This window comes from Aythya ferina (assembly GCF_964211825.1).
Source record: "Aythya ferina genome assembly, chromosome: 2".
Classification (NCBI taxonomy): domain Eukaryota; kingdom Metazoa; phylum Chordata; class Aves; order Anseriformes; family Anatidae; genus Aythya; species Aythya ferina.
The window spans coordinates 37455483-37475720 of NC_140297.1; the positions used below are offsets into that span (position 1 = coordinate 37455483).

At 41.4% G+C, this 20238-nt stretch overlaps 1 long non-coding RNA gene across 3 annotated transcripts in view; it reads right to left on the minus strand.

The window, feature by feature from the left end:
- Positions 1 to 889: 889 nt before the first annotated feature.
- LOC311430734 overlaps positions 890 to 20238 on the minus strand; it is a 44994-nt gene continuing 25645 nt past the window's right edge. For 2 of the 3 annotated variants that reach the window (XR_014688991.1, XR_014688992.1), the window contains exons 2-3: positions 9613 to 9722; positions 890 to 1233 (exon numbers count right to left, since the gene is read on the minus strand). This is a non-coding gene — a long non-coding RNA (uncharacterized lncRNA). Of the gene's footprint in view, positions 1234 to 9612; positions 9723 to 11181; positions 11343 to 11793; positions 12142 to 20238 lie in introns of those variants that run through there. The other variant, XR_014688993.1, reaches the window with a different exon arrangement.

The window sequence follows — 20238 nt, forward strand, 5'->3', positions numbered from 1 at the left end:
TGGGGGTTGAGGGCAAAGGAGAGGGACAACATTCTTTGCAGGAGGACAACAATTTGAATCACGACTTGGAAGACATTCATTTCAAGGCCTGTTTTTACAAACAAATCTCCCCAGATGACAAATCCTCTTCCTATAAGCTGTAAAAAGCACACCCACTTTACAAGTATATAAATGCTCCGAGGCTAGTTATAGCTACCCACACATCATTTGTTTCTAAACCACTGAAATATATGATGAGAATTTCAAATTATGCCTTTTTTTTTTTTTTTTTACAGGTAGTTGTAGTAAGTTGGAGGTAGACCTTGAAGAGCAGACACTTTAATGGAGAAGGCTGCTGTGAAGCGTGACCTACCTTTACCTTCCTTTCTCCTTTTCATTTTTCTCCAAATGAGCAAAATTATTGAGATCAGCACATTACAAAATACATAGCAGAGAATCTGTTCATGCAGGGCTCCCATATAGAAACTGAGGCCTGTGGGTTTCAGTGTACTCCCCCAAAGGAAAGTGAAGCCAAGCTTCCTAATTTGTAGGCCATAAAGGGCAGCACAGAGTGAAATGGCTTTCTCCAAACTGTGCAACTGTTTGGTGACAGATGGAAGCAGAATCCATATCCCTTCACCACACTTTATTCCTTCGTCCTTACCCAAACAAGCAAGCTAGCTGAAACGCAATGGAGAGGAGCTTGCAGAGACCACTATTCCTCGTTAAGTTGTCCCCTTATAATTGTCCATTGAATTTGGTACCCAACCAAATTGCTGCAGCAATTGGAAGGGTAAGAAATCAACTGCAGTTTAGGGTGTTGATAGAAATAAAAACAGCAAAGATGTCGTGACTTATCTCTAAGACTTCCTAGACTGAATTGCAAAATAGCAGGGACTTCAGTAAAAACTTGTCTCCAATGACTCATCGCTTTATTACCTTGAAGAGAAAAGCCACCAAAAAGCTTCCTCACAAATCTCAAATCATAATGTTCATAACCCTGCTGAATACCAGATCTGATCTGCAGCAGTGTTCAAATCATGCAGGTCAGAACAAGAAGAATGGAGGATCAGCAGAATGAAACGTTTTCCAGAAGAAGGGTGTGAAAGTACAAGCAACCTTACTTGGTTTGTTCATACAGCATGTCTGTCTCCTGCTTTCTCTCTTTGACAGGCTACCTGAAGAGCTTGAAGTTGTTCTTTAAGCACGGTTGAACTGCTATTTGATTTTCTTCACAACATTCTTGGGAACTACCTGGATGTTGTAAGAGAAAAAACAAACCAAGGTTTTCTATGTAATCCTACCATGGAAAAACTACAGCCAGGTTAACTTTTTTTTTCATTTGAACACCTGGACTATTTATAATTCCCAATTTATAATTCAATCTTATGACAACAATTGCAGAAAGAGCGAATGAAGTTAAAATTATTCTGAATCTTTGCTTATTGTTCAAACTTTGTCTGGTCAAGCAGAAAATAAAGTGTGTTAATTTCAGTGTACAGTACACAAGGTGAGGGTAATATCTTAAGACTGTATGCACACAAGCTCATATCTGTCATAATATAACTACAAAGAGTGCTGTTGCCTTCCCTTCCAATGGGTTGGTGGTATCACTAACCCATACAGTAACAAATGTGTGCCTAAACTTATTTTCTAATCTGTAAGCTTTATCCACATTTTTTCTATGAAATATTTCCTCATTTCAGTCTCTAGTTCTTGTGCTCCAAAGGGCTGAAGGAGTTGAAGAGCTTGTTTAAGTTAATAAACCAGTTGGCTAGCACAATTTAAGACCAAAGTCCTGCAGCCTTACGCAGCATCTTCAGAAGTGTAACCCACTTGCAAGGACAAGAGCAGTCACGAAGCAGAAACCTAGCTCAAAATAGGTATGCAAATGCTGGCTGCACTGGATAACTAAGCCACCTGCTAGAGAGTCATTTACATCTACTTACGCAGAACAGGGTTTACTGGAACACAGGCTGCTTTTTTAAAGTGTCTCTTATGATCCAGGCAGGACAAAACTCATTTTTTATTGCAAAAGGTCAAATTTTGCAATCCACACCACGATGCAGTAGCAAGAATTTTGAACAGCTAAGCGTGACAGCATTAAGAGATATTGCGTTCACATAATCCAGTGAGCCTCCAAAACAAATGCCAAGATCACTTTAGAGGTAGATGAGTTATCTAATGAGCGGGAACGAGGGAATGCAGCTCTCCCTGCACTGACGAGCTGAATACCAGAGCACAAGGCAGGCACTCCAGGTGAACAAACCTGATACAGAATTTGAATCAGAAAGCTTTATCAAAGTGAAGATGCTTTTCTTCCTGGCAAAGACAATAGACACCATTCAGGAGTGTCAAGCCTGGCAGTTTCTATAATGAATACATCTGCCTGTCTATGATCACCCCTCCAAGATCTGAATCTACGTGCTGTCAACAAGCAGCTGTACCAACCACAGAACGTGTTTGATCAAACCAAAGTATTTTCACTATGCAGGATTGTGTCTGGCTCTGAATCTTCTCCAGCACTGGTTCACACCAGCCTTGGAGTAAGCCCATTTAAAAGAGCAGAGCTTCAGCAGCACAAAGCTGCCATCTCTCCAAAAGAGAAGTCACTCAGTCGCTATTGAGACCAACAAAAATCCATACCTGCTATGGAAGTGAAGCCAATGTCTTCACTTTTGAATCTTCAATCAGATGATCAGAAAGTTACAGAAGTGGCCAGACAGCTAGGGCAGAAACAGGCTGGGCATCAGCTTCAGAGCAAGCACCCCTTTATGTAAAATTTTTCCATAAAACTAACTTTAATAGACTTTAATTGTAGGTCTCCTGATGTACCAATCTGTATAAATATCTCAGCAGGAACTGGTTTTAGGATGATGTCTGATGAGGTGGAGGAGGGCTGTGAGAAGGATGGTGGATACAACCAGAGCTATGAGGCTTTGCATTTCACTTTTGACTGGAGGTTTATGAGCACACTGCTATGAATTTCAGCATCAGTGCAGTGAAAGTATACCAAAACAACAACAACAAGTGCTAAGAAAAAAGTAAATGGAGGTATTTCAAACAATCCTTATTTCTGTAGACACTCTCATTAGGTGGTTCAAGCATTTACATGGACTGTTTACCTATCAGTGTTGTTTTCCTTCTCTATCAGTGCTTTTTCCGCAGCATAGATATACCTGTAGGAAACCTGTTCAGCACATAAAACCTAAAGGTGGAACATATGCATCTGATAAACAGCCTGTTACAAGCTTATTGTGTTTCAGGATTGTTCCACTTCAGTTTACAATTTGTTTTATGTTCCTTTGAAACTGTTTCGGTAAAACTGGGATTAATTTAATGCACATTTTATTAAAATTGTTTGCAGTAGGGCATGACAAAAATATGAAGTACAGCCGACACTGAAGTGCCGAGCTGCCTATGGTGTTTAGGCAACCAAAAATAAAGCATGTTGAGCTATGAATTCCACAAATTTCCTGATTTCCTGGCCCCAGTCACCCTGTCTCAGATTCATGTTAGAGTGAAAGGTCTTTTATACAATTCAGCCTTTTCTCAGACTATATGATAGGTATATCATTAAATTATTTCCATGCAGCCACTGTGTTCAAACAATAAAATTCTCAGTCCAACTCATTTTGTAAATATGCCATAGCTGTTCAAGGGCTCGCTGAGCTCATGTGATTGGATTGATGGCCCTCAATGGTCAAAAGAAGGGAAAATTATCCTATGGGATTTTTCCATCTGGTTTACATTGCAGTTCAAACTCTATGGATCAAAGGAAAAGCATTTTCTCTTTCACTATGTTATCTAACATGAGCCAAAGTATTTCTGGGTCTGTTCAGTGGAAAAGCAAGAGCACACCACTTCATGGAAACTACTATTTTATTAGTTTTGAGTCACTTTTTAAAGCCATAATGCATAGTAATAGATGGGGGCACCAGCCACAAGACTGTAGGACAGGGAGCTGAATACTGAAACCATTGCTCAGTTCTTATTTTGTCCTTGAGAAAAGCTGTGACACCCATTCCTGAAGAGCTAATCAGATGCTTGCAAGTGTAGATGAAACAAAAGCAAGTTTGGGCTTTTCACCTTTACAAATCAATAGCAGAGCTACCCCATTCTTTGTTGAAGTTGTAAGGCTGCCCAGTCTTTAGCTCTCGAGCTGAAGTGCAGCAGTGTAGAAGAACCAGTTCAGTTAGCCATGCAGAGCTTCGACTTGAGACTTCTGAAGGCAGACACGCTCTGCTATCTTTCCCTTTTAAAAAACTTCCTTTTTGTGTTTCTTAGTTATATCAACAGCCCATCTTAGTCACAAGTTCTGGTGCTCAGTTCTCATGAGCTGGCGCCTAGCCACACTGCTTAATTCACTGTTAAGGGTTTTCTATTTGGGGATAAAAATTAAAAAAAATAAAATAAAATAAAAGACAATCTGTTACATCCTGATGTTTCCAGAAATGCAACAAGTAATGGAAGAAGTTTTGAACACAGACATCACAAGTCAAGGGAACACCACAAAACTATGGTGAGGGAAGTTCAGACTGGATATTAGGAAAATTTTCTTCACCATGAGGGTGATCAAACATGGACAGGTTTACTAGGGAGATGGTTGATGCCCCTTGCCTCTCAGCATTCAAGAAATATTTGGATAATACCTTAAAGCATGCTTTAACTTTTGGTAAGCCTTGAAGAGGTCAGGTAGTTGGTCTAGATGATCTTTGAAGGTCCCTTCCAACTGAACTATTCTAGTCTCCTACAAGTAGCCTATATAAAATTATGGTACAGAGAAACAAAGGATATCAGTTGTGCAGTCAAACACTTTGTCCTCAACCACTTATGAAGTCTTTTAGTCATGTCAGTATTTTAATAGAGACCAGAGATCCAAAACTTCTTTAAGACTTGCTGGATTTAAACTTAGAAGAAACATGAAGATTAATCTGATATACAGAACATACCCATCAGACCACATCAGGTTTTTCTGGGAAGGCCGTCAGACAGCAAGGAGCACAGGCAGCTCAATGAGCCTGTTCTACAGAGCCTGTGAACAGACCTGCCAACAGAACCAGACAACCAGGAGCACAAGTGGGAGCAAGCACAGGCATGCAGTATGTCCAGTTACTGGGGGGGGGGGAAAAAAAAAAAAACACCCTTTTGGCTGTAGGAAAATCAGGTGTTTTTAAGTTAGTCTGCAAAAATGAAAAGAATACACCCAAGACCAGCCCAAAGCGCACACATTCTGAATAAAAGAGAATTCATCCATGGAAAGGAAAAATTATCTGAGTTCAAGAGCTAGATAAATCCACTGACTGGAATATTACATTGGACTCAGGTGAGATGATTACTACAAATGGGACATGACTACACTGATTAATGTGACATCTGAATCTCAACTGATTAACGTGACAGCTGACGAAAGAATTTGAAAAGAAAGTTGAGTCATGGGCAATACAAATGGATAAACCTTAAGGTGTACACAGGGCAGATTGTTCCCTATAAAGGGAAAGCAAAATCTTAGGAAAAAGTTTGCAATTGCCTGAGGAAATGGAATACCGAGTTTCAGAGCATTTATTAACTTTAAAGACTTTACAGTGTAAAGCACATTAAAACCTTAAAAATGCAAAGTGCATCTATAAAGAGAAAGAAGAACGTACAAATCTGCATGAAAGCTGATTTACTGTATTATGGGGAGCCACCAAGAGGTGGCAAAGGCCACCTCCTTCCCTGTCCCCATTTGGGGCTAGGATGGCTGCCATCCTCCCAGGCTTTGGTTCAGCTGTGCAGGTCAGTCTGCCCAGCCTGATCATCTCCCATAGCATTGCTTGCTGTTGTGGTGGGTTGGTTTGGTGTTGAATCAGTTCATTGATTGGGTTCCTGCCTTGGCTAGCCACATAAGAGCCATTTACAATTCCTGGGCTGTGAGAGGGCTGCCTGGTATTGTGGCAGCCTGTGGATAGACCACGTTCAACATGATGTAAAACCCAGCGTGAGCAAGAGTATGCCAACAGAAGAAACAGCCTACAAATAAAGAATTAACATGGATACTCCATTGCCTTTTTTAAATGTTAGAAAATTTCTTAAAACCAGAATTGTTAAAGCCACACAAAGGAAAAGGCAGAATGAGAACAGTCTGAATGCACACACAAATGCATGCAAGCAAATGTTAAAACTGTGGTACAAGTCTGGCCTGGATGTACTTGTTGATATTAACTCTGGGAAGTAGCTCTGCATTCCTCTTGCCACTATCCAGATCTCCTTAAAGGACACAATACATGATCACATGTATAACCTCTATATTTGGTACCTGCAGCAAACTAGCTGAGGGTAATGGCAGCAGTTGGATCACAATTTGATTATATTTTGGAACAGCTATGATTTGAGTGACATTACTTCATAACCAGGCCATTACAACTAAGTTGTTGTATGGAAAAGGGTTAAAGTGACATTTTAGAAACTTGTTAAGTTTTTGTAAGTAGGGAGAACTAACTTGCAGGGCAACAAAGCTCAGACTATCATCTGTTAAAATCTCGTGTAATGAAAGTTTTTAGAAACAGGTCACTAATGCTAAAATAAGAGTTTTACAAATTCATACAAATACAATGAGAAGGTGAGACAAAGAAAAGCATGCAGACATAGGTTTGTGCACATATATAGTATCAAAAACATAGTCCTAGTCCCAGAGGCATCTGTCTCTAATGAAGCTGCTTATGTGAGTTGATTGCTCTGGTCCTGAATACAATCCAGAGCTCAGTATCTTAACTCTTGCATAGCAATGGATTTTAGCTTCCCAAAGGTACTGAGTAAATTGAAGCAGCTTTCCAGAACAAACTAAACAAGGACTTGAGCCAGAAAATTGTTGCAGGAAAAAAACACCACACAATACAGATGAGATGGAGGTGGAAGTCAGTGTGGCATTGAAGGCTTCATGTGAGTAACAGCCAGCATTTAAACTCTGTGCATCAGTGACAGGAGCAGAGGAACATAATAATATGACCTCAGGTTTCTGAGTCCCTAAGCATACATATATTACATCTTTAAAAAAAAAAAAAAAAAAAGCATTTCACTAGCAACAGCAGCATGAGCTAATTTCTAAAGCAATTCCATAAACCCCAACTGAGAGGTAGTGTGAGCCAAAGGAGAAAGAAAATATATCTGGGAATGGCAGTGAATGAAGGTAGAACTAAGAAAGTTTAGCACGCTGCTTTACTATTGCTTCCCAGTAGGACACAATCAAGATCACCTTGGTGTGTGATGTTTCATTCAGGTGTAGAAAGAATAGGATATGGTCAGAGAGGAAAATTGAGTTCCTTGCAAACTGCAGGATTAGAGGATTTAGAATAATTCATAATGCGTTTAATGTAACCTCTGCTGCGTATGGAACAGCTAGAAATAGATTAAAGTTTAATGTATTCATTTGTCATGCATGCAATTAAAACAAATTCTTTTGCTGATTGTGAATTGTTTATAGAGACTAATAATTACCTGATATATCAGTTTGAGAAACGCCAGCAACTGCATAGTCTGTCTGTTGGCTAGATACGCAAGCATAATTTACTGTCGGAAAGAATGGCTTAGGAAGCTTGATTCTCTTGGAGAAAGTTGGCAGTATATGGTGAAGCAGGAGATTAAAAAGGTTTAGACATTGTAGACATGTAAACTTTCCTTGTGAGGGCAGTTTACATTGCCTGATATGTCCTTTTATAAAACATTAGGCTTATTGGCTAGAAGCCCAATTCTCTGGTCACATCTACAAACAGGATTCATGAACAGCCCTACAATGAGCACAGGACCAGAGACAGGAAGAGCAGCAGTTCCTGTGGCTGCCACATTGCCAGCCAGCCAGGCTTACATACAGTTGTCTGTGCAAGCACGTGGATTTACCACAGGTAAACTAACCAAAGCAGCTCAACCTGCAAGGCCATACTTGTGACTGAGAAGAAAATGCTTTCTTTTATTCCAGTCTGGAGGAGAAAGCAGAAAGACCCATTCTCTGATTTGACTACTGCTGTGCAGGAGAGCAGGTCTCATTGAGAAGCATCCATACAACCTACCCTACAAGAGCGAACTGGGAGGCTGGTCTCCCCAGGTGACAGAGCAGATGCTCTCCATCACCCCAGGACCAGCTCTTCTGTTTCTCTCCACCAGCTGTAGAGGTGACATAGGAGAAAGGTCTCTTCCCTTAAAAGGTGGTGGTTGCAGCCAACCTTTTTCTGTCTTTCATGTGTTCCTGGATTATCCCACTTGGGTACAGCAAAACACCACACTTGAGCAAGGTCCTGTTGCACAACTTCAGAGAAGAAGGGGTTGGCCACCACAAGCTCAACATTTCCACCCCAGACAAACGCTGAGGGAGTCCCTTCCTCTACCAGCCATGGGACCTGGCAGCACATAAGAGCTGAAGCAGCCCCAGCACTGAGGTAATTTCAAACATTGAGCAAGAGACAAGGCCACTTTTATGAATTGTTAGAAGCCTGACATGGGTGGAAGTTTGTCATTTTTGCCTGACCTGACTGCTGAGCACAGTGAGGCAATAGATCTCACAAGGTCAGGCACACTCCCACAGACCACAGAGCAGGCCTGGCACCAGCACCATTCAGTGTGTACCTGCACAGGCCAGATACTTGTGTTGTATGGCCCACAGCCACAAGGACATGAGGCCCACTGACTGCAGGCCATAGTTCAAGATCTCGGCTCACGATTAGGTTTTGTTTTCAGATGACATTCAAGGTGTTTGTGGCAGTTTTCTCATGTCTCTTGAAGATAAAAGCTTTTTCCCCAAGAGATCTGCTGACCAAGCCCAAAATACCTGATTTGGCCACCATCCTTAAAGTAAATTCCATAGCTTGTTGAAGCAAAAGGTTTTTTTCCTTTTGGGAAAGAAATCAGTAGAAACAGTTGAGCTCAGCCACATGTATCTACATTAGTAATATATTTTTACTACGTCATTGAAACCTGGTGGATTAGAAAGCCTGCTGCATAAATTACACTCTGCAATTCTTTGCCAGAGACTCAGGGGGAGACTAATTTTAAGTAATCATCATCCAATCTCATCCTTTTGGCTGTACTAATTTTCAAGGGATAAATTTACCACAGCACTCAGGGTCCTAGTTTCTAGGTTTTCTTTAAAAAAAGAAAAGGCACAGAGAATTGTATGATTACATAATGCAGAAACACTTTCGACTCATTACTATTATTAAAAAGCAAATTAAAATCTCAAGTTTAACACTTCCAGAGTTGTTGCTTTGGGAAAGGGCTTGGTAAAGCGATGCAAGAAACGCCCCTTTGGGCCTTGGAGCATGACTCAGAAGCCATGAGATTTTCTACCAATGTAAACTAACACCTGGTGCACTCCAGTACCTGCCCTTCGTACTGTGGATGCAGGCAAGACTGGCAGCAGGTTCAGAATCCCTTCAGTGAAACCACATCAGGGAAAGAGCCCACGAGCCACCAACCCTGAAGCACGTAGAGGTGCCCCGGGACGGTCCTTTCTTTCCAATGAATGGCTGTGAAGTGTGGCCCTGCTGAAAGCTTTGCTAGCAGATGAAACCACTAACATCAGGAGAAGAGGAAGAGATTTACACACACCTGCATGGGGAGTTTTTAATCCCTTTTGCCCCTCAAGACAGACTCTAAACTTACTCAGCAGGATATGCGGTTTGTCTGGATGCTTTGGCTGTACAGTTTTCCACGTGAACACCCTGTGTATACAATTTGTACTCTTCTAGCTGTACTTCTCTGTGTATCTCACCCTGGTAACAAAAAAAAAAGCAGAGGTGAACCCATGTTAACTTTTTTTTTTTTTTAAAACTCACCTCTGCTTTAACATGACCTTGGAAAGCATCTTTTTTTCTCCATATTATACTTACACACACACACCTGTGGTGTTTTGGCTATTTTCCCCTTTTTACTCTCAAGAACTGTGTTGTTATTTTTGTTTTGAGGTCTATCAGAGTTTTCAAGAAGCTGTTACTTTTTGAAATTCTCCAGCTCACAAAAGTGAAAAGAAAAAATCATCTGCATTGATCTCATGATCTTTTGGCCACAAAAGAGATCTGTTCTGCCACAAGATGCCATTTTCAGATCCTCCATAATGACAAAAAGGTTAGAAAGGCTCTGCATTATCTGGAAAAAAAAAATACTTCTGAGTAGAAGAAGGTCTGAATCGCAAACTGAAATCCTTTCAGACATGGTATGCTTGATGAGTGGTGTTATAGCTTGAAAGTGATTATTTCAATTTAGTTTTCAACCAAAATCATCACCACCACAGTGTTTTTTTTGTGTTTTCTTTTATCATTGGGAAAACAACAAAAAAATCTAACAGGTGGGCTAACTTAAATCACATACATCTGATTTTTTCTTTTTAAAATCAAATTGGTCTTTGTTATTTTGAGGTTTGGGGAGCTGTACTTTAAGACATCCATTCCCATTTTACTCCGATGTATTTTATACAAAATACATTTGGGTTTATATTTTCCAGGAAACATTGGGGTTTCTTGTGTGGTCAGACCAATGCTGTATTTCATGGGAGTCTTGATCACCAGTCAGCACAAGTGCAGGTCTGCCAAAGATCAGTGCTTATACAGACCTGAACCGTGAGACTGCCAGCCTACCAATTTCATGAGGCACTGCAACAGCAGAGGGGATATAGGCTCATTTTGATCTGAGCTAGAAACAAAGTACTTCAACTCCGTACAACCTACTATTCCAAGATATTTTGATCATCACCATCAATACAAATCTAAATTAATGCTTTCCTTCTCTTTCCGTTCTGTGAAGTAGAGTTTCATGCCTTTCACCTTAAATGAACATTTTTGCTTTTGAAATAAGACAAGAGTCCACTGCCCCATGAGATCTGCTAAGAGCAGCTCCTTTCTCCCTGCTCAGCAGCAGTGGCTGGATGGCAGACTCAGCGTGCAGCTGGGAGGCTGCTCTCCAGAGCAGCTGGACACACTGGTGTGTGTAATTCAAACAAACAGGCAAATAATGAACCTTTCTTAGCACATTTCTTTCAACAGCAGAAAATGGAGGAGGCTTTCTGACCTATTTCCTTTTGGGAAATCATGAGCAAGGACAACCCACAAAGGTGTCCAACTGGATTTCTGAGGAAGAACAGTAATAGAACTCCACAAGCGTGATACAGGATTTTCTTAACAACTGAAAAATTGAGACAGAGGTGGATATTCGTATGAACCAACTGTTGATACTTACCATAAGTCTTTGAAGTTCTGTGTAATAGAGGGAGAGACGTATGCACTTCCCTAGGGTCAGTCAGTATATCTAAGTTACACTCCTGCTATAAATCACCTTCTGAATAGAGGAAGCATCTCTGTCTCTCTCCATTAGTGATGTTAAAGAGTCTAGTTCTTGACCTAGGAGCATAATCAGTGCCAGAAGTTTGGTGCTGTTAGTACTATAAGGTTGTCTTTTCTCTTTGTAGCGTCATAGCTATAGAGCTCTGACTGTTCTCCAATCTTTTCTAAAGGTTCCTGCCTGCTTCCAAAACAATCACTTTGCAGCTAGTTTGGGATGGGATAACAATATGCTAATACCAGATATAGAATCATAAAGGCTGGAAAAGATCTCTAAGATCATCTGGTCCAACCACCCCCCTGCCACCAATGTCACCCACTGAACCATGTCCCTAAGGACCAGGTCCAACCCTTCCTTGAACAGCCACAGGGATGGTGACTCCACCACCCCCCTGGGCAACCCATCCCAATTCCTGACCGCTCTTTCTGAGCAGAAATGTCTCCTCATTTCCAACCTGAACCTCCCCTGGCACAACTTGAGGCCATTCCCTCTGGTCCTATCACTGGTTACCTGTGAGAAGAGGCAGATTCCTCCCAGCTCCCCACACCTTTCTTTCAGGTAGCTCTAGAGACCAATGAGGTCTCCCCTGAGCCTCCTCTTCTCCAGAGGAAACAATCCCAGTTCCCTCAGCCGCTCCTCACAGGCCTTGTGCTCCAGGCCCTTCACCAGCTTCATAGCCTTGCTCTGGACACGCTTCAGGATATACACACAAAACAGTTTTAAAATGAAATACAAACTAAATATCAATAAACATCACAAAATCTTCTTCATGGGAGCCTGCTCTCAGAAAACAGCTTATAGGACTACGCAAGCAAAGCAGACCACAGTGATCTTTGATCTGTAGCTAGGATAATGCGTAGCCACCAGGACACTAAAACACTCAAAATATAGATACCAGCATACATACAACATACACACACACAAGCGAAAAAAAAAAAAAACATCCCACCTTCTGCTAAAAGATTATCACACTCCGCCAGATGGTTGGCTGGATGACAAGAGGTAGCCCATCTCAAAAAATTAAAAAAAAAAGATATAATAAGAGGAGGCAAGGCTGTAACAGCCTTTTTTAGACCATGGGACACATGCTTGATGCACTGATCAGGCTTTTCAGGCTGCACATGCTCTTCTCCATGTCTAAAAAAGCAACAACAGCTACCAAGCTAAGTGCTTTTGGAAACAACCTGAGTTATGAATGCAACAGCTACACATACATGGTCTTACTGCTTGCATGATGCTCCCCAGTTAAAGTGTTCAACCGAGGACAAACAGAATTCAGGCCAGGGGGTTCCCTTGCCACCGCACTCAGAGGTGTTACCTGTCCCTGCCTGGGCAGCTGTTTATAGAGAATAATGTCCATTAACTGCCAAGATGGTAGAAAGATGCAAGGTAGGAGGTAATTTTTAAGCCTAAGGCAAAAAAAAAAAAGAGCCCAAATGAAACATACTCCACAAACCTTTTTGCCTTGGAGCTGCCTTATTCCTAAGAATAAACAAAAGTCCTATTCTGAAAAACGCTATGAATGAAAACTGCTGAAGTATTTCTATTGTTAAAGTTTCCTATGTTAGAAAAACAGTTAATCTTTTTTCCTAGTTTTAGCCTACTTAACCATAAGATATTTAAACATAGAAGAAAAAAAAAAAAACTGTAAAAGGGTCTTTAAACTCTAGGAACATTTTTTTCTGCAATGAACTTGGAGTGACTGAGGTTCGTAACAGAAGCTGAGCATGTAATATTTTCCACTGCTTACGGTTCCCTTCTGAACTTCCATTTTGTGGGAATACACTTGGATCATTGCTGACCTGTCTCTGGAAAAGGCTCACTGTGTATTTTGGCTTGGCTTCTTTCCATTTCTACTCCTCTAAGTCTGTTCCCCATTTCAACATCTCTTATTGCCACATTCCCAAACATGTTACACAACCCTAAAGAAGCAATTTATAGGAATATTAGTAATTCAGCTGTGACCAAACAAGCACTTTTCCCTTCTAACAGATCATTGTCTCCTGGGAACCATAGTTATGTGGCTGTTTGCTCACTTGTTTACAGCATTTCTCTGGATTTGATATTTAGACAGGCAAATGACTCAAAGCAGTATAAATCCATGAAAGCTAGTGTTTTGCAGCAGCTTTCAAAGCAAAACCTGGCTGGAAATATTCTGCAAAGGCTTTTCCAAAAGTGCCTGGAAGAGCCTGGTATGTGAATGTGCATCCTTCCTACAGCCAACCAAGTTGTGCCAAGTGCATGTACACAGAGATCCTGCTTTGATATTCATAGCTTGAGGCAGCACCATCCCAGATGAGAATCTGGGAGCACCCCAGGAACGTAACCTGTCAGAGTACAGGGCATTTTCTTAATGCCAGTAGATACAAGGACGTAAGACTGCTTAACTTACCCCAAGACTGGTGTTACTTATGTACTGTATGTGGCTCAAAGGCAGTCTCGTCTCACCAAACATACTGAAATTCACAGCTATTGCCTGATCTTGCAGGCCTTATCTCCTTGAACTTTGGCTCTAATGGGATATATTCTACAGGTTGCTTGCCAGGTCAAAGACCATAGCTTTCCATATTTTGCCAGAAAAATAGTATTGAGTTTAATATCAGCTTGTCTGGAAAGAGAGAACCCGTTTTGTGATCTTAAAACCCAATCCATAATCAAGAACTTTTAATCTGCCTGTCTGTAGAACAAAAGCTTTCAGTTTATAGCATGAAAGCTGTGGGTCAGCACAATCCGCTTCCTTCTACCATGTTTTAAATGTGGCCACTCATGCAGAAGAGCCTTCCAGGTGTAGTATTTACTTGCCACAGTTTATGGCCTAACACAACAACATGAACCAGAATGACTGACTTCAAATTTCTGCGCTCATTACAAGCTGCAGCTCATCATCACTTTTATTTCTGCTTGGCTGTGCCTCCAGCAGCGATAAAGGTCTTTGGGTAAAAAAAAAAAAAGGTTTGTGGCATGAACTAGGGGAAATAACTGCTCAGACACCTCCATGAATTCTACCTTCAAGTCAACCCAAAGGCTGCCCTACAACTCTACTGTGCTCTACCATGACTATATTCACCCTCCATCATAGTCAGCATAACCTAGCTGTATTTGTACTTAACCTAAGTGGAAAATCTCAGAGATGCTCAGCCTCTCACAGAGAAGAAGAAAATCCTAGAAGCCATCTGGATTGGGGCCAGGGAACACAACCACAACCATCAACAAAGCAGAAGACCGCTTTGATGCAGAAGATGCAGTGGTCACAGCTGACAGTTGCCTGACACCCACCTGAAGGTAAAGCAGGTCTGCTAAAAGCAACCCACCCAGCCTCGCCTATGAGCATGCAATGAAATGGCCTCACAGACACAAAAAGACATTTTTCCATGTGAGGCTAGCCAAGCAATCCAACACAGCCTGCCCTACCCTCAGCCATCAGCAGATTTTGGGCTTCTCTGCCACAAAGTGGTGAGCTCTGCAATCTGCCAGATAACGACACCATATGTCAGCACAGAGAGTTCTTAATCAAGAAGAGTTACTCAAACATAGACAGAAATAAAGCTCAGTGACTGGTTGCTTGCAGTTACCAATAATATCCTCAGCCTGTGAGCGTGGGTACAGGCTAACACCCACATACCTGCACCTAAAGTGATGGATATCATCCTCACTATACATCATTCCCTTTCTGCATCCTACTGATACCACTAATATGATTTTTGGCTTCAAGTAGTGCCTACCAATAGGACAACACAAACAACATTACCACGGGGACACCTACCTACTGGGTGACCTGCTAACTATTCCAACCAAGCATTTCACCCATCACCTTCCCATTTGATAGTACGTTTTCCCTGGTTATGTGCAGTTGTTCTGTGCATTTTGGTGAAGGATCACCAGGAACGTGTGTATGGACAGAGCATGGCATGGTTAGCTCAAGGCAGCTAATCCAGCTCTGAACAAACAACATTTTGTTATCTTGCATTGCACCACCAAATCCATACACTTGGGCTTGTTGGGCCCAGCACTCTTTATTTGGCATCTGAGCATAGATACAAGCTCTTTATCTGCCAACCCTTCACAGGCAAAGTATGAGGATTAAAAAATAAAAATAAGTCTTATTGGTAAAACTGAGAAGCAGGGATGAAGCAGCACAGGGCAGAGACAGGAACAAGAGGCTGAGGGAAGCAGAAGTGTCATAAGCTGCTCCCCCCAAAGCTGACAAATTGTGTAATACACCCCCAGCTCCTAAATGTCAGTACTAACGAGTGGGCTTTCTTCTGCCTCTGTGCATTTTCCATTTCTTTCCAGGGCAGAACTGAAGGCTACGTAGGCAGTAATGAGGGAACAAGTAGGCAAACCAAGTGACAGATATTTGTCAAAAATGGACATAAGTTTTCCACATTCTCTAGAAGGATTTTAGTTGCCATAGAATCATAAAAACTGCATTTGGCTATAAAGGCATCATAAACCACTTACTTGCCACTGTGCAAACTGGGAAGGGTTAAACAGGAGAACACAAGGTGAGAGCCAGAACCATAGCAGTTAGGAGCCTTTGGGACAGAAGAAAAATAGGGTTGAGCCCTCCTGTGTGAACTTCCTGGGAAATAAAGTTAATGGAAAACTGCCATATCCAGACTCAACATAGAGATTTAGTGATGGCCTGTGCCAGCACAGGGTGATCTGTTAATTTACTGACTCCCCTCAACAACAAATACTTCCTCTGCCAAAGACATTCTACCCATGTTCAGGCTGAAAGACCTTATATCCCAACATGCCATAACCTTACTAGGTGTGCCAGGGAAATACCAGGGATGAACTTGGCATTCCAACAGGAGCTGGAATCCCAACTTGTCAGTACTAAAGCAAAGCCCAGGGGAGATGCATCATGTGATGTCTCCAAAGCATGTCAGAGAGACTAGCCTGGAACATGGCCTTAATAAGACCACCTGCACTGACACTGATCCACCAAGGACAGGCCAAGACATCCCAGGGCTGGGAGTCCCAAGCCATAGGAAAGGTCAGGCCTAGGCCTGGACAAATGCCTGGTGCCAGGTGGCCATGGCCAGTGGGACCCTGGTAGTGCCACCAGGGCATTGCCTTCTGCACAAGACCACAACAGCAAGCAGTGCCTGCAGGTGTTATTTCTTCATTATGATTACTTTTGTTTTTCTCCCCATGTTTTGGGATGGAAGCGAATTTTAATTAAGAAAGAGAAACAGGTCAGACTTCTGGTCTTTTCTGTAGTGTGGGTGATGGCACAGCAAGGGTGTTTGCAACTTTGTTCTGCTCCAAGACACTTCCTACACAATTAGTCCTCTTGCCACTTTGAAGCTATTCAATATATACCTTCCCTAGTGAGCAGTCCCAATCTGACCACAGCAGTCAAGTAGAAAATAGCACTTTGATTGCCCATGCTTACATTTTCCATCCTCAGCAGAGCAGATATCTTATTTCCATTAGATTTTCCAAATACTCCTCTCCCAGCCATGACAGACATGAGAGGACAGTTAACTCATACCTTTCCTGAGTCCACCTCATTTCAAAGCCTAGCAATCTCGATTCTCCAGAAACTTTTTCACATCCTCTGGAATGTGGTGGGGAAGCATCAAATGATCATTTCTGCAATATATGAGTGTGTGAAACCAATAATGCAATGCTGGTGCCAAATTCTCACTTGTAGTTCTTGAGATGATTGACCTAGATGTGACTACTCTAGCTCAATGGTTTCTTTTCTTCCAGCTCAATTTATAGATTTGAGGTTGTTCGCCCCTTCTCCCCCTGCCAAAACACTCAATATATTTAAGTAGCAAGTAAGACAAGAAAACCATTGAAAGAAGCTAAACCTGTGAGAGTTCCCTTTCTACTTTAAGCACATTGATAGGAATATGAGAAAGGCAGAAGCTTCCCCCAAAATGCTTGGATAATAGAAAACCACGACAGGCTCTGGCCCTCATATGGCCCCAGGGAAAGGATGCATCTATATTTACTTCTACAGGGCTCTGACCTCAGATAAGTGAGGATCACTCAGTGATAGAGTGAGCTCAATCTCTTCCATGTCAGCCTTCCACCATCACTGTCCAGGATCAAGAAAAATATTACACAACTGTGAAGAGACTGAAATATTTTAGCTTGGCTTTGCACAGATTTATGGTCTTTGAGACACCTGCTTTAATCTGGATTTTAACTTCCTCTAATAGAATTTTTAAACTTGTTGAAATTACCCACACACACAAACACACAAAAATTCAGAGTGGACAAGTTGGAGTTATTTATGCCCATGGAAATATGTTGTAGGTAGGGCCAACTACTAACTGATTCTCTGCCATAAGCAGACAACATGCGAAAGAAAAGAAACCCAGCCATGACAGTGAGAATTTTGTTAACATTATTCTCCAAGAGCAATGTTAGTTAGTCCAAGCCATGCCAGTATGAAGACGACATTAGTTTATTAATAACATCTTATCTATATCTTAGTAATTACATTTTCCTTCATCATTTAGACTCTATGACAGGTCTTCTGCTTGAGGAAAAAAATAAGAATCAAAAACATTTTAATTATCCAAACCTATGTGAGCCTTTTATTCTGAAGTGGATTAATAATTACCAGCTTATTTTTCAGCAAGTTAGAAGTTGGAAAACACTGTGTCACACCCCAAGGGCACCAGAAACTGAAGAGTTGGAGGGCAAAGAGACACAAAGAAAATTTGTTTGGAACTGCAGTGTCTGAAGTTAATAGCAGATAGTACAGTCAACACTATGGGGATTACAAAGCTCACATAGAAAAGCAATGAAATAACCACACTTTATGTTAATGCATATAGTAAGGGAGAATCTCTCTCGACTGGACTAGCAAAGCTCCAAAAGAATACATTCACAAATGTAGTAGTAGCTAAGAGTTAACATCCTGTACTTGTTTGTATTGTTTGTTTGCAGTCTCACAGCACCTCACAACATGACCAGGTTTGCTTAACAAGAAATTGGGACACCGCTGATTTCAGCTTAATTCACATCCAGACACAGCAAGTTCTTGTTGTTATCTCCTGAGTCTCAGGGGAGCCATTGAACCAAAGAGGCACTTCTCTCAGAGGAAAAAAAATAAAAAAATAAAAAAATCAATGGATTAGAGAGGTAGGAAGAGCTATAGTAGGCCAGAGCACAGCTCAGTGCCCTTCCTTGGGCGGTGACGAGTAAGAGATGCCGCAGTCAGACCATAAGCACACAGCAGTGCTCTGCCAGCATGCACTCCCTGCAATCAGGGGCTTCAGAACTTCCCAAACCAGAAGCGTGTGCTCATGTACCCTAGCTGGTAATGGCGTTTTCTTCTATGAATTTTTGAACCCTGGCAGCATTTTGGTTCCTACAGTGCTCTGCAGCAAAAGCTGCCAGAGCTTAAACTACAGATCATAGAAGAAAACTCCTCTGCCCATTGTGAACTTCTGAGCCTTTTATTTCACTGGGCATCACATAACAGAAGTAGAGAGAGAAGAAGAGAGTGAATGTTCTGTCTATCCTTTCTGCTACTGTTTGATAGATCTCTAGCATATTGCTCCCTCCAGGTCATTTCTTTCCTGTACTGAAGAGCTGAATCTACTTTGTCATGCCCAGAGAAGAAGTCACTCTACCTTTGATCATCACTGCCTTCCTTCTTTGTGTATTTTCTGGTTACGCATCCTTTCTGAGTATGGAGGACTCATGATGTGAATACACCATCAGCTCTTACAGTGGCACAGTCGTGTTTTTACCATTTTCCTGCTCTTTTCTTTTTCTAAGAACCAGCATCTGTTCATCACTTTGAGCCTCCCTGGGTACTTAGCTGATACTTTCATATAACTGTCCAAAAAGGCTCAAGATCTTTTGTGATTACTAATAGCTACTTCACAGTCTATCATTGTATATGTGAATTTAAGGCTGTTCTCCAAAGCACACTACTTACTTCTGTCAACATTGTCAGATGGCATTTTATCGCTTAGATATAAGCTTAGATCTTCCTTCACCATTTGGAAGCTGTTTTTCCTCTGAAGCTTCATTTAATCATTCTCTATCCCCCTTCCCCAGGCCACCCATGAATAATTTGGTTAGTGCTGGCTCTAGCAGTGATCTTCTTCCCTATGAAAATTCATTACATCTTCCTACACTTCCATTGAGAGGCAGTATATAAAGAAAGGCATCTCATGCAGTTTGTTCATGGCATAGCCTGTATGTGCAGATGAGCACGTGCTTCCCTTAAAGCCCAGGTCATGTCTGTCAGCTTTGTGCTGATATCTTGGATATCACTGAGCATCCCAGATGGCACAAAGTACCTATTTTTAGGCCAGTGAATCCAACCCTTTGTTTCCTAAGTTACAAACTCGTAAGAACAATTAGTTGTTGCTCAGTTGCTTTGTTTCTTTTCAAGTGTTTAGGAAAAGCTGTTTTGGAAATGCAGACAGATTGTATCAGCTTTTCAAACATGCTAGTCACTACTCTAGAAAAATAAATCTAATAAGTTTGCAAGGGATGATAACCTTCTATAAAAGCAATGACTGCTCTTTCCTATCATACCTTATTTATGTCTATTTTTTACTATACTTTATAGAGTGACCAAATAAATACCTGTATTAGGAAAACTAATCCCCAGAGCCTCATGAAAAGCCATTTTATATACTGAAACCACATTTACTACTTTTTAATCAGTCCAGTACCAAGGTAGTTATAAACTGAACAGTCCTACTTCTCTGCACTAAGTGGTGATGCAAAGACTAACCCAAGGGCTGGCTCAGCATAAACCCCTGAATTAATCTGCAATTCACACACCGTTATCAGCCCTCAGCATAAGTGAAAGACGTGCATCTTATTCTTGGTCCATGGCCTGTGTTTAAAAGCTATAGCCATACGAGCAACTCCTCCTACAGTAAACACAATTAAGAGTTGGCCAAAGAAATGTCTCTCTCCATGTGGTTTGTATCTAGTCCTTAAGCAAAACATGCTACA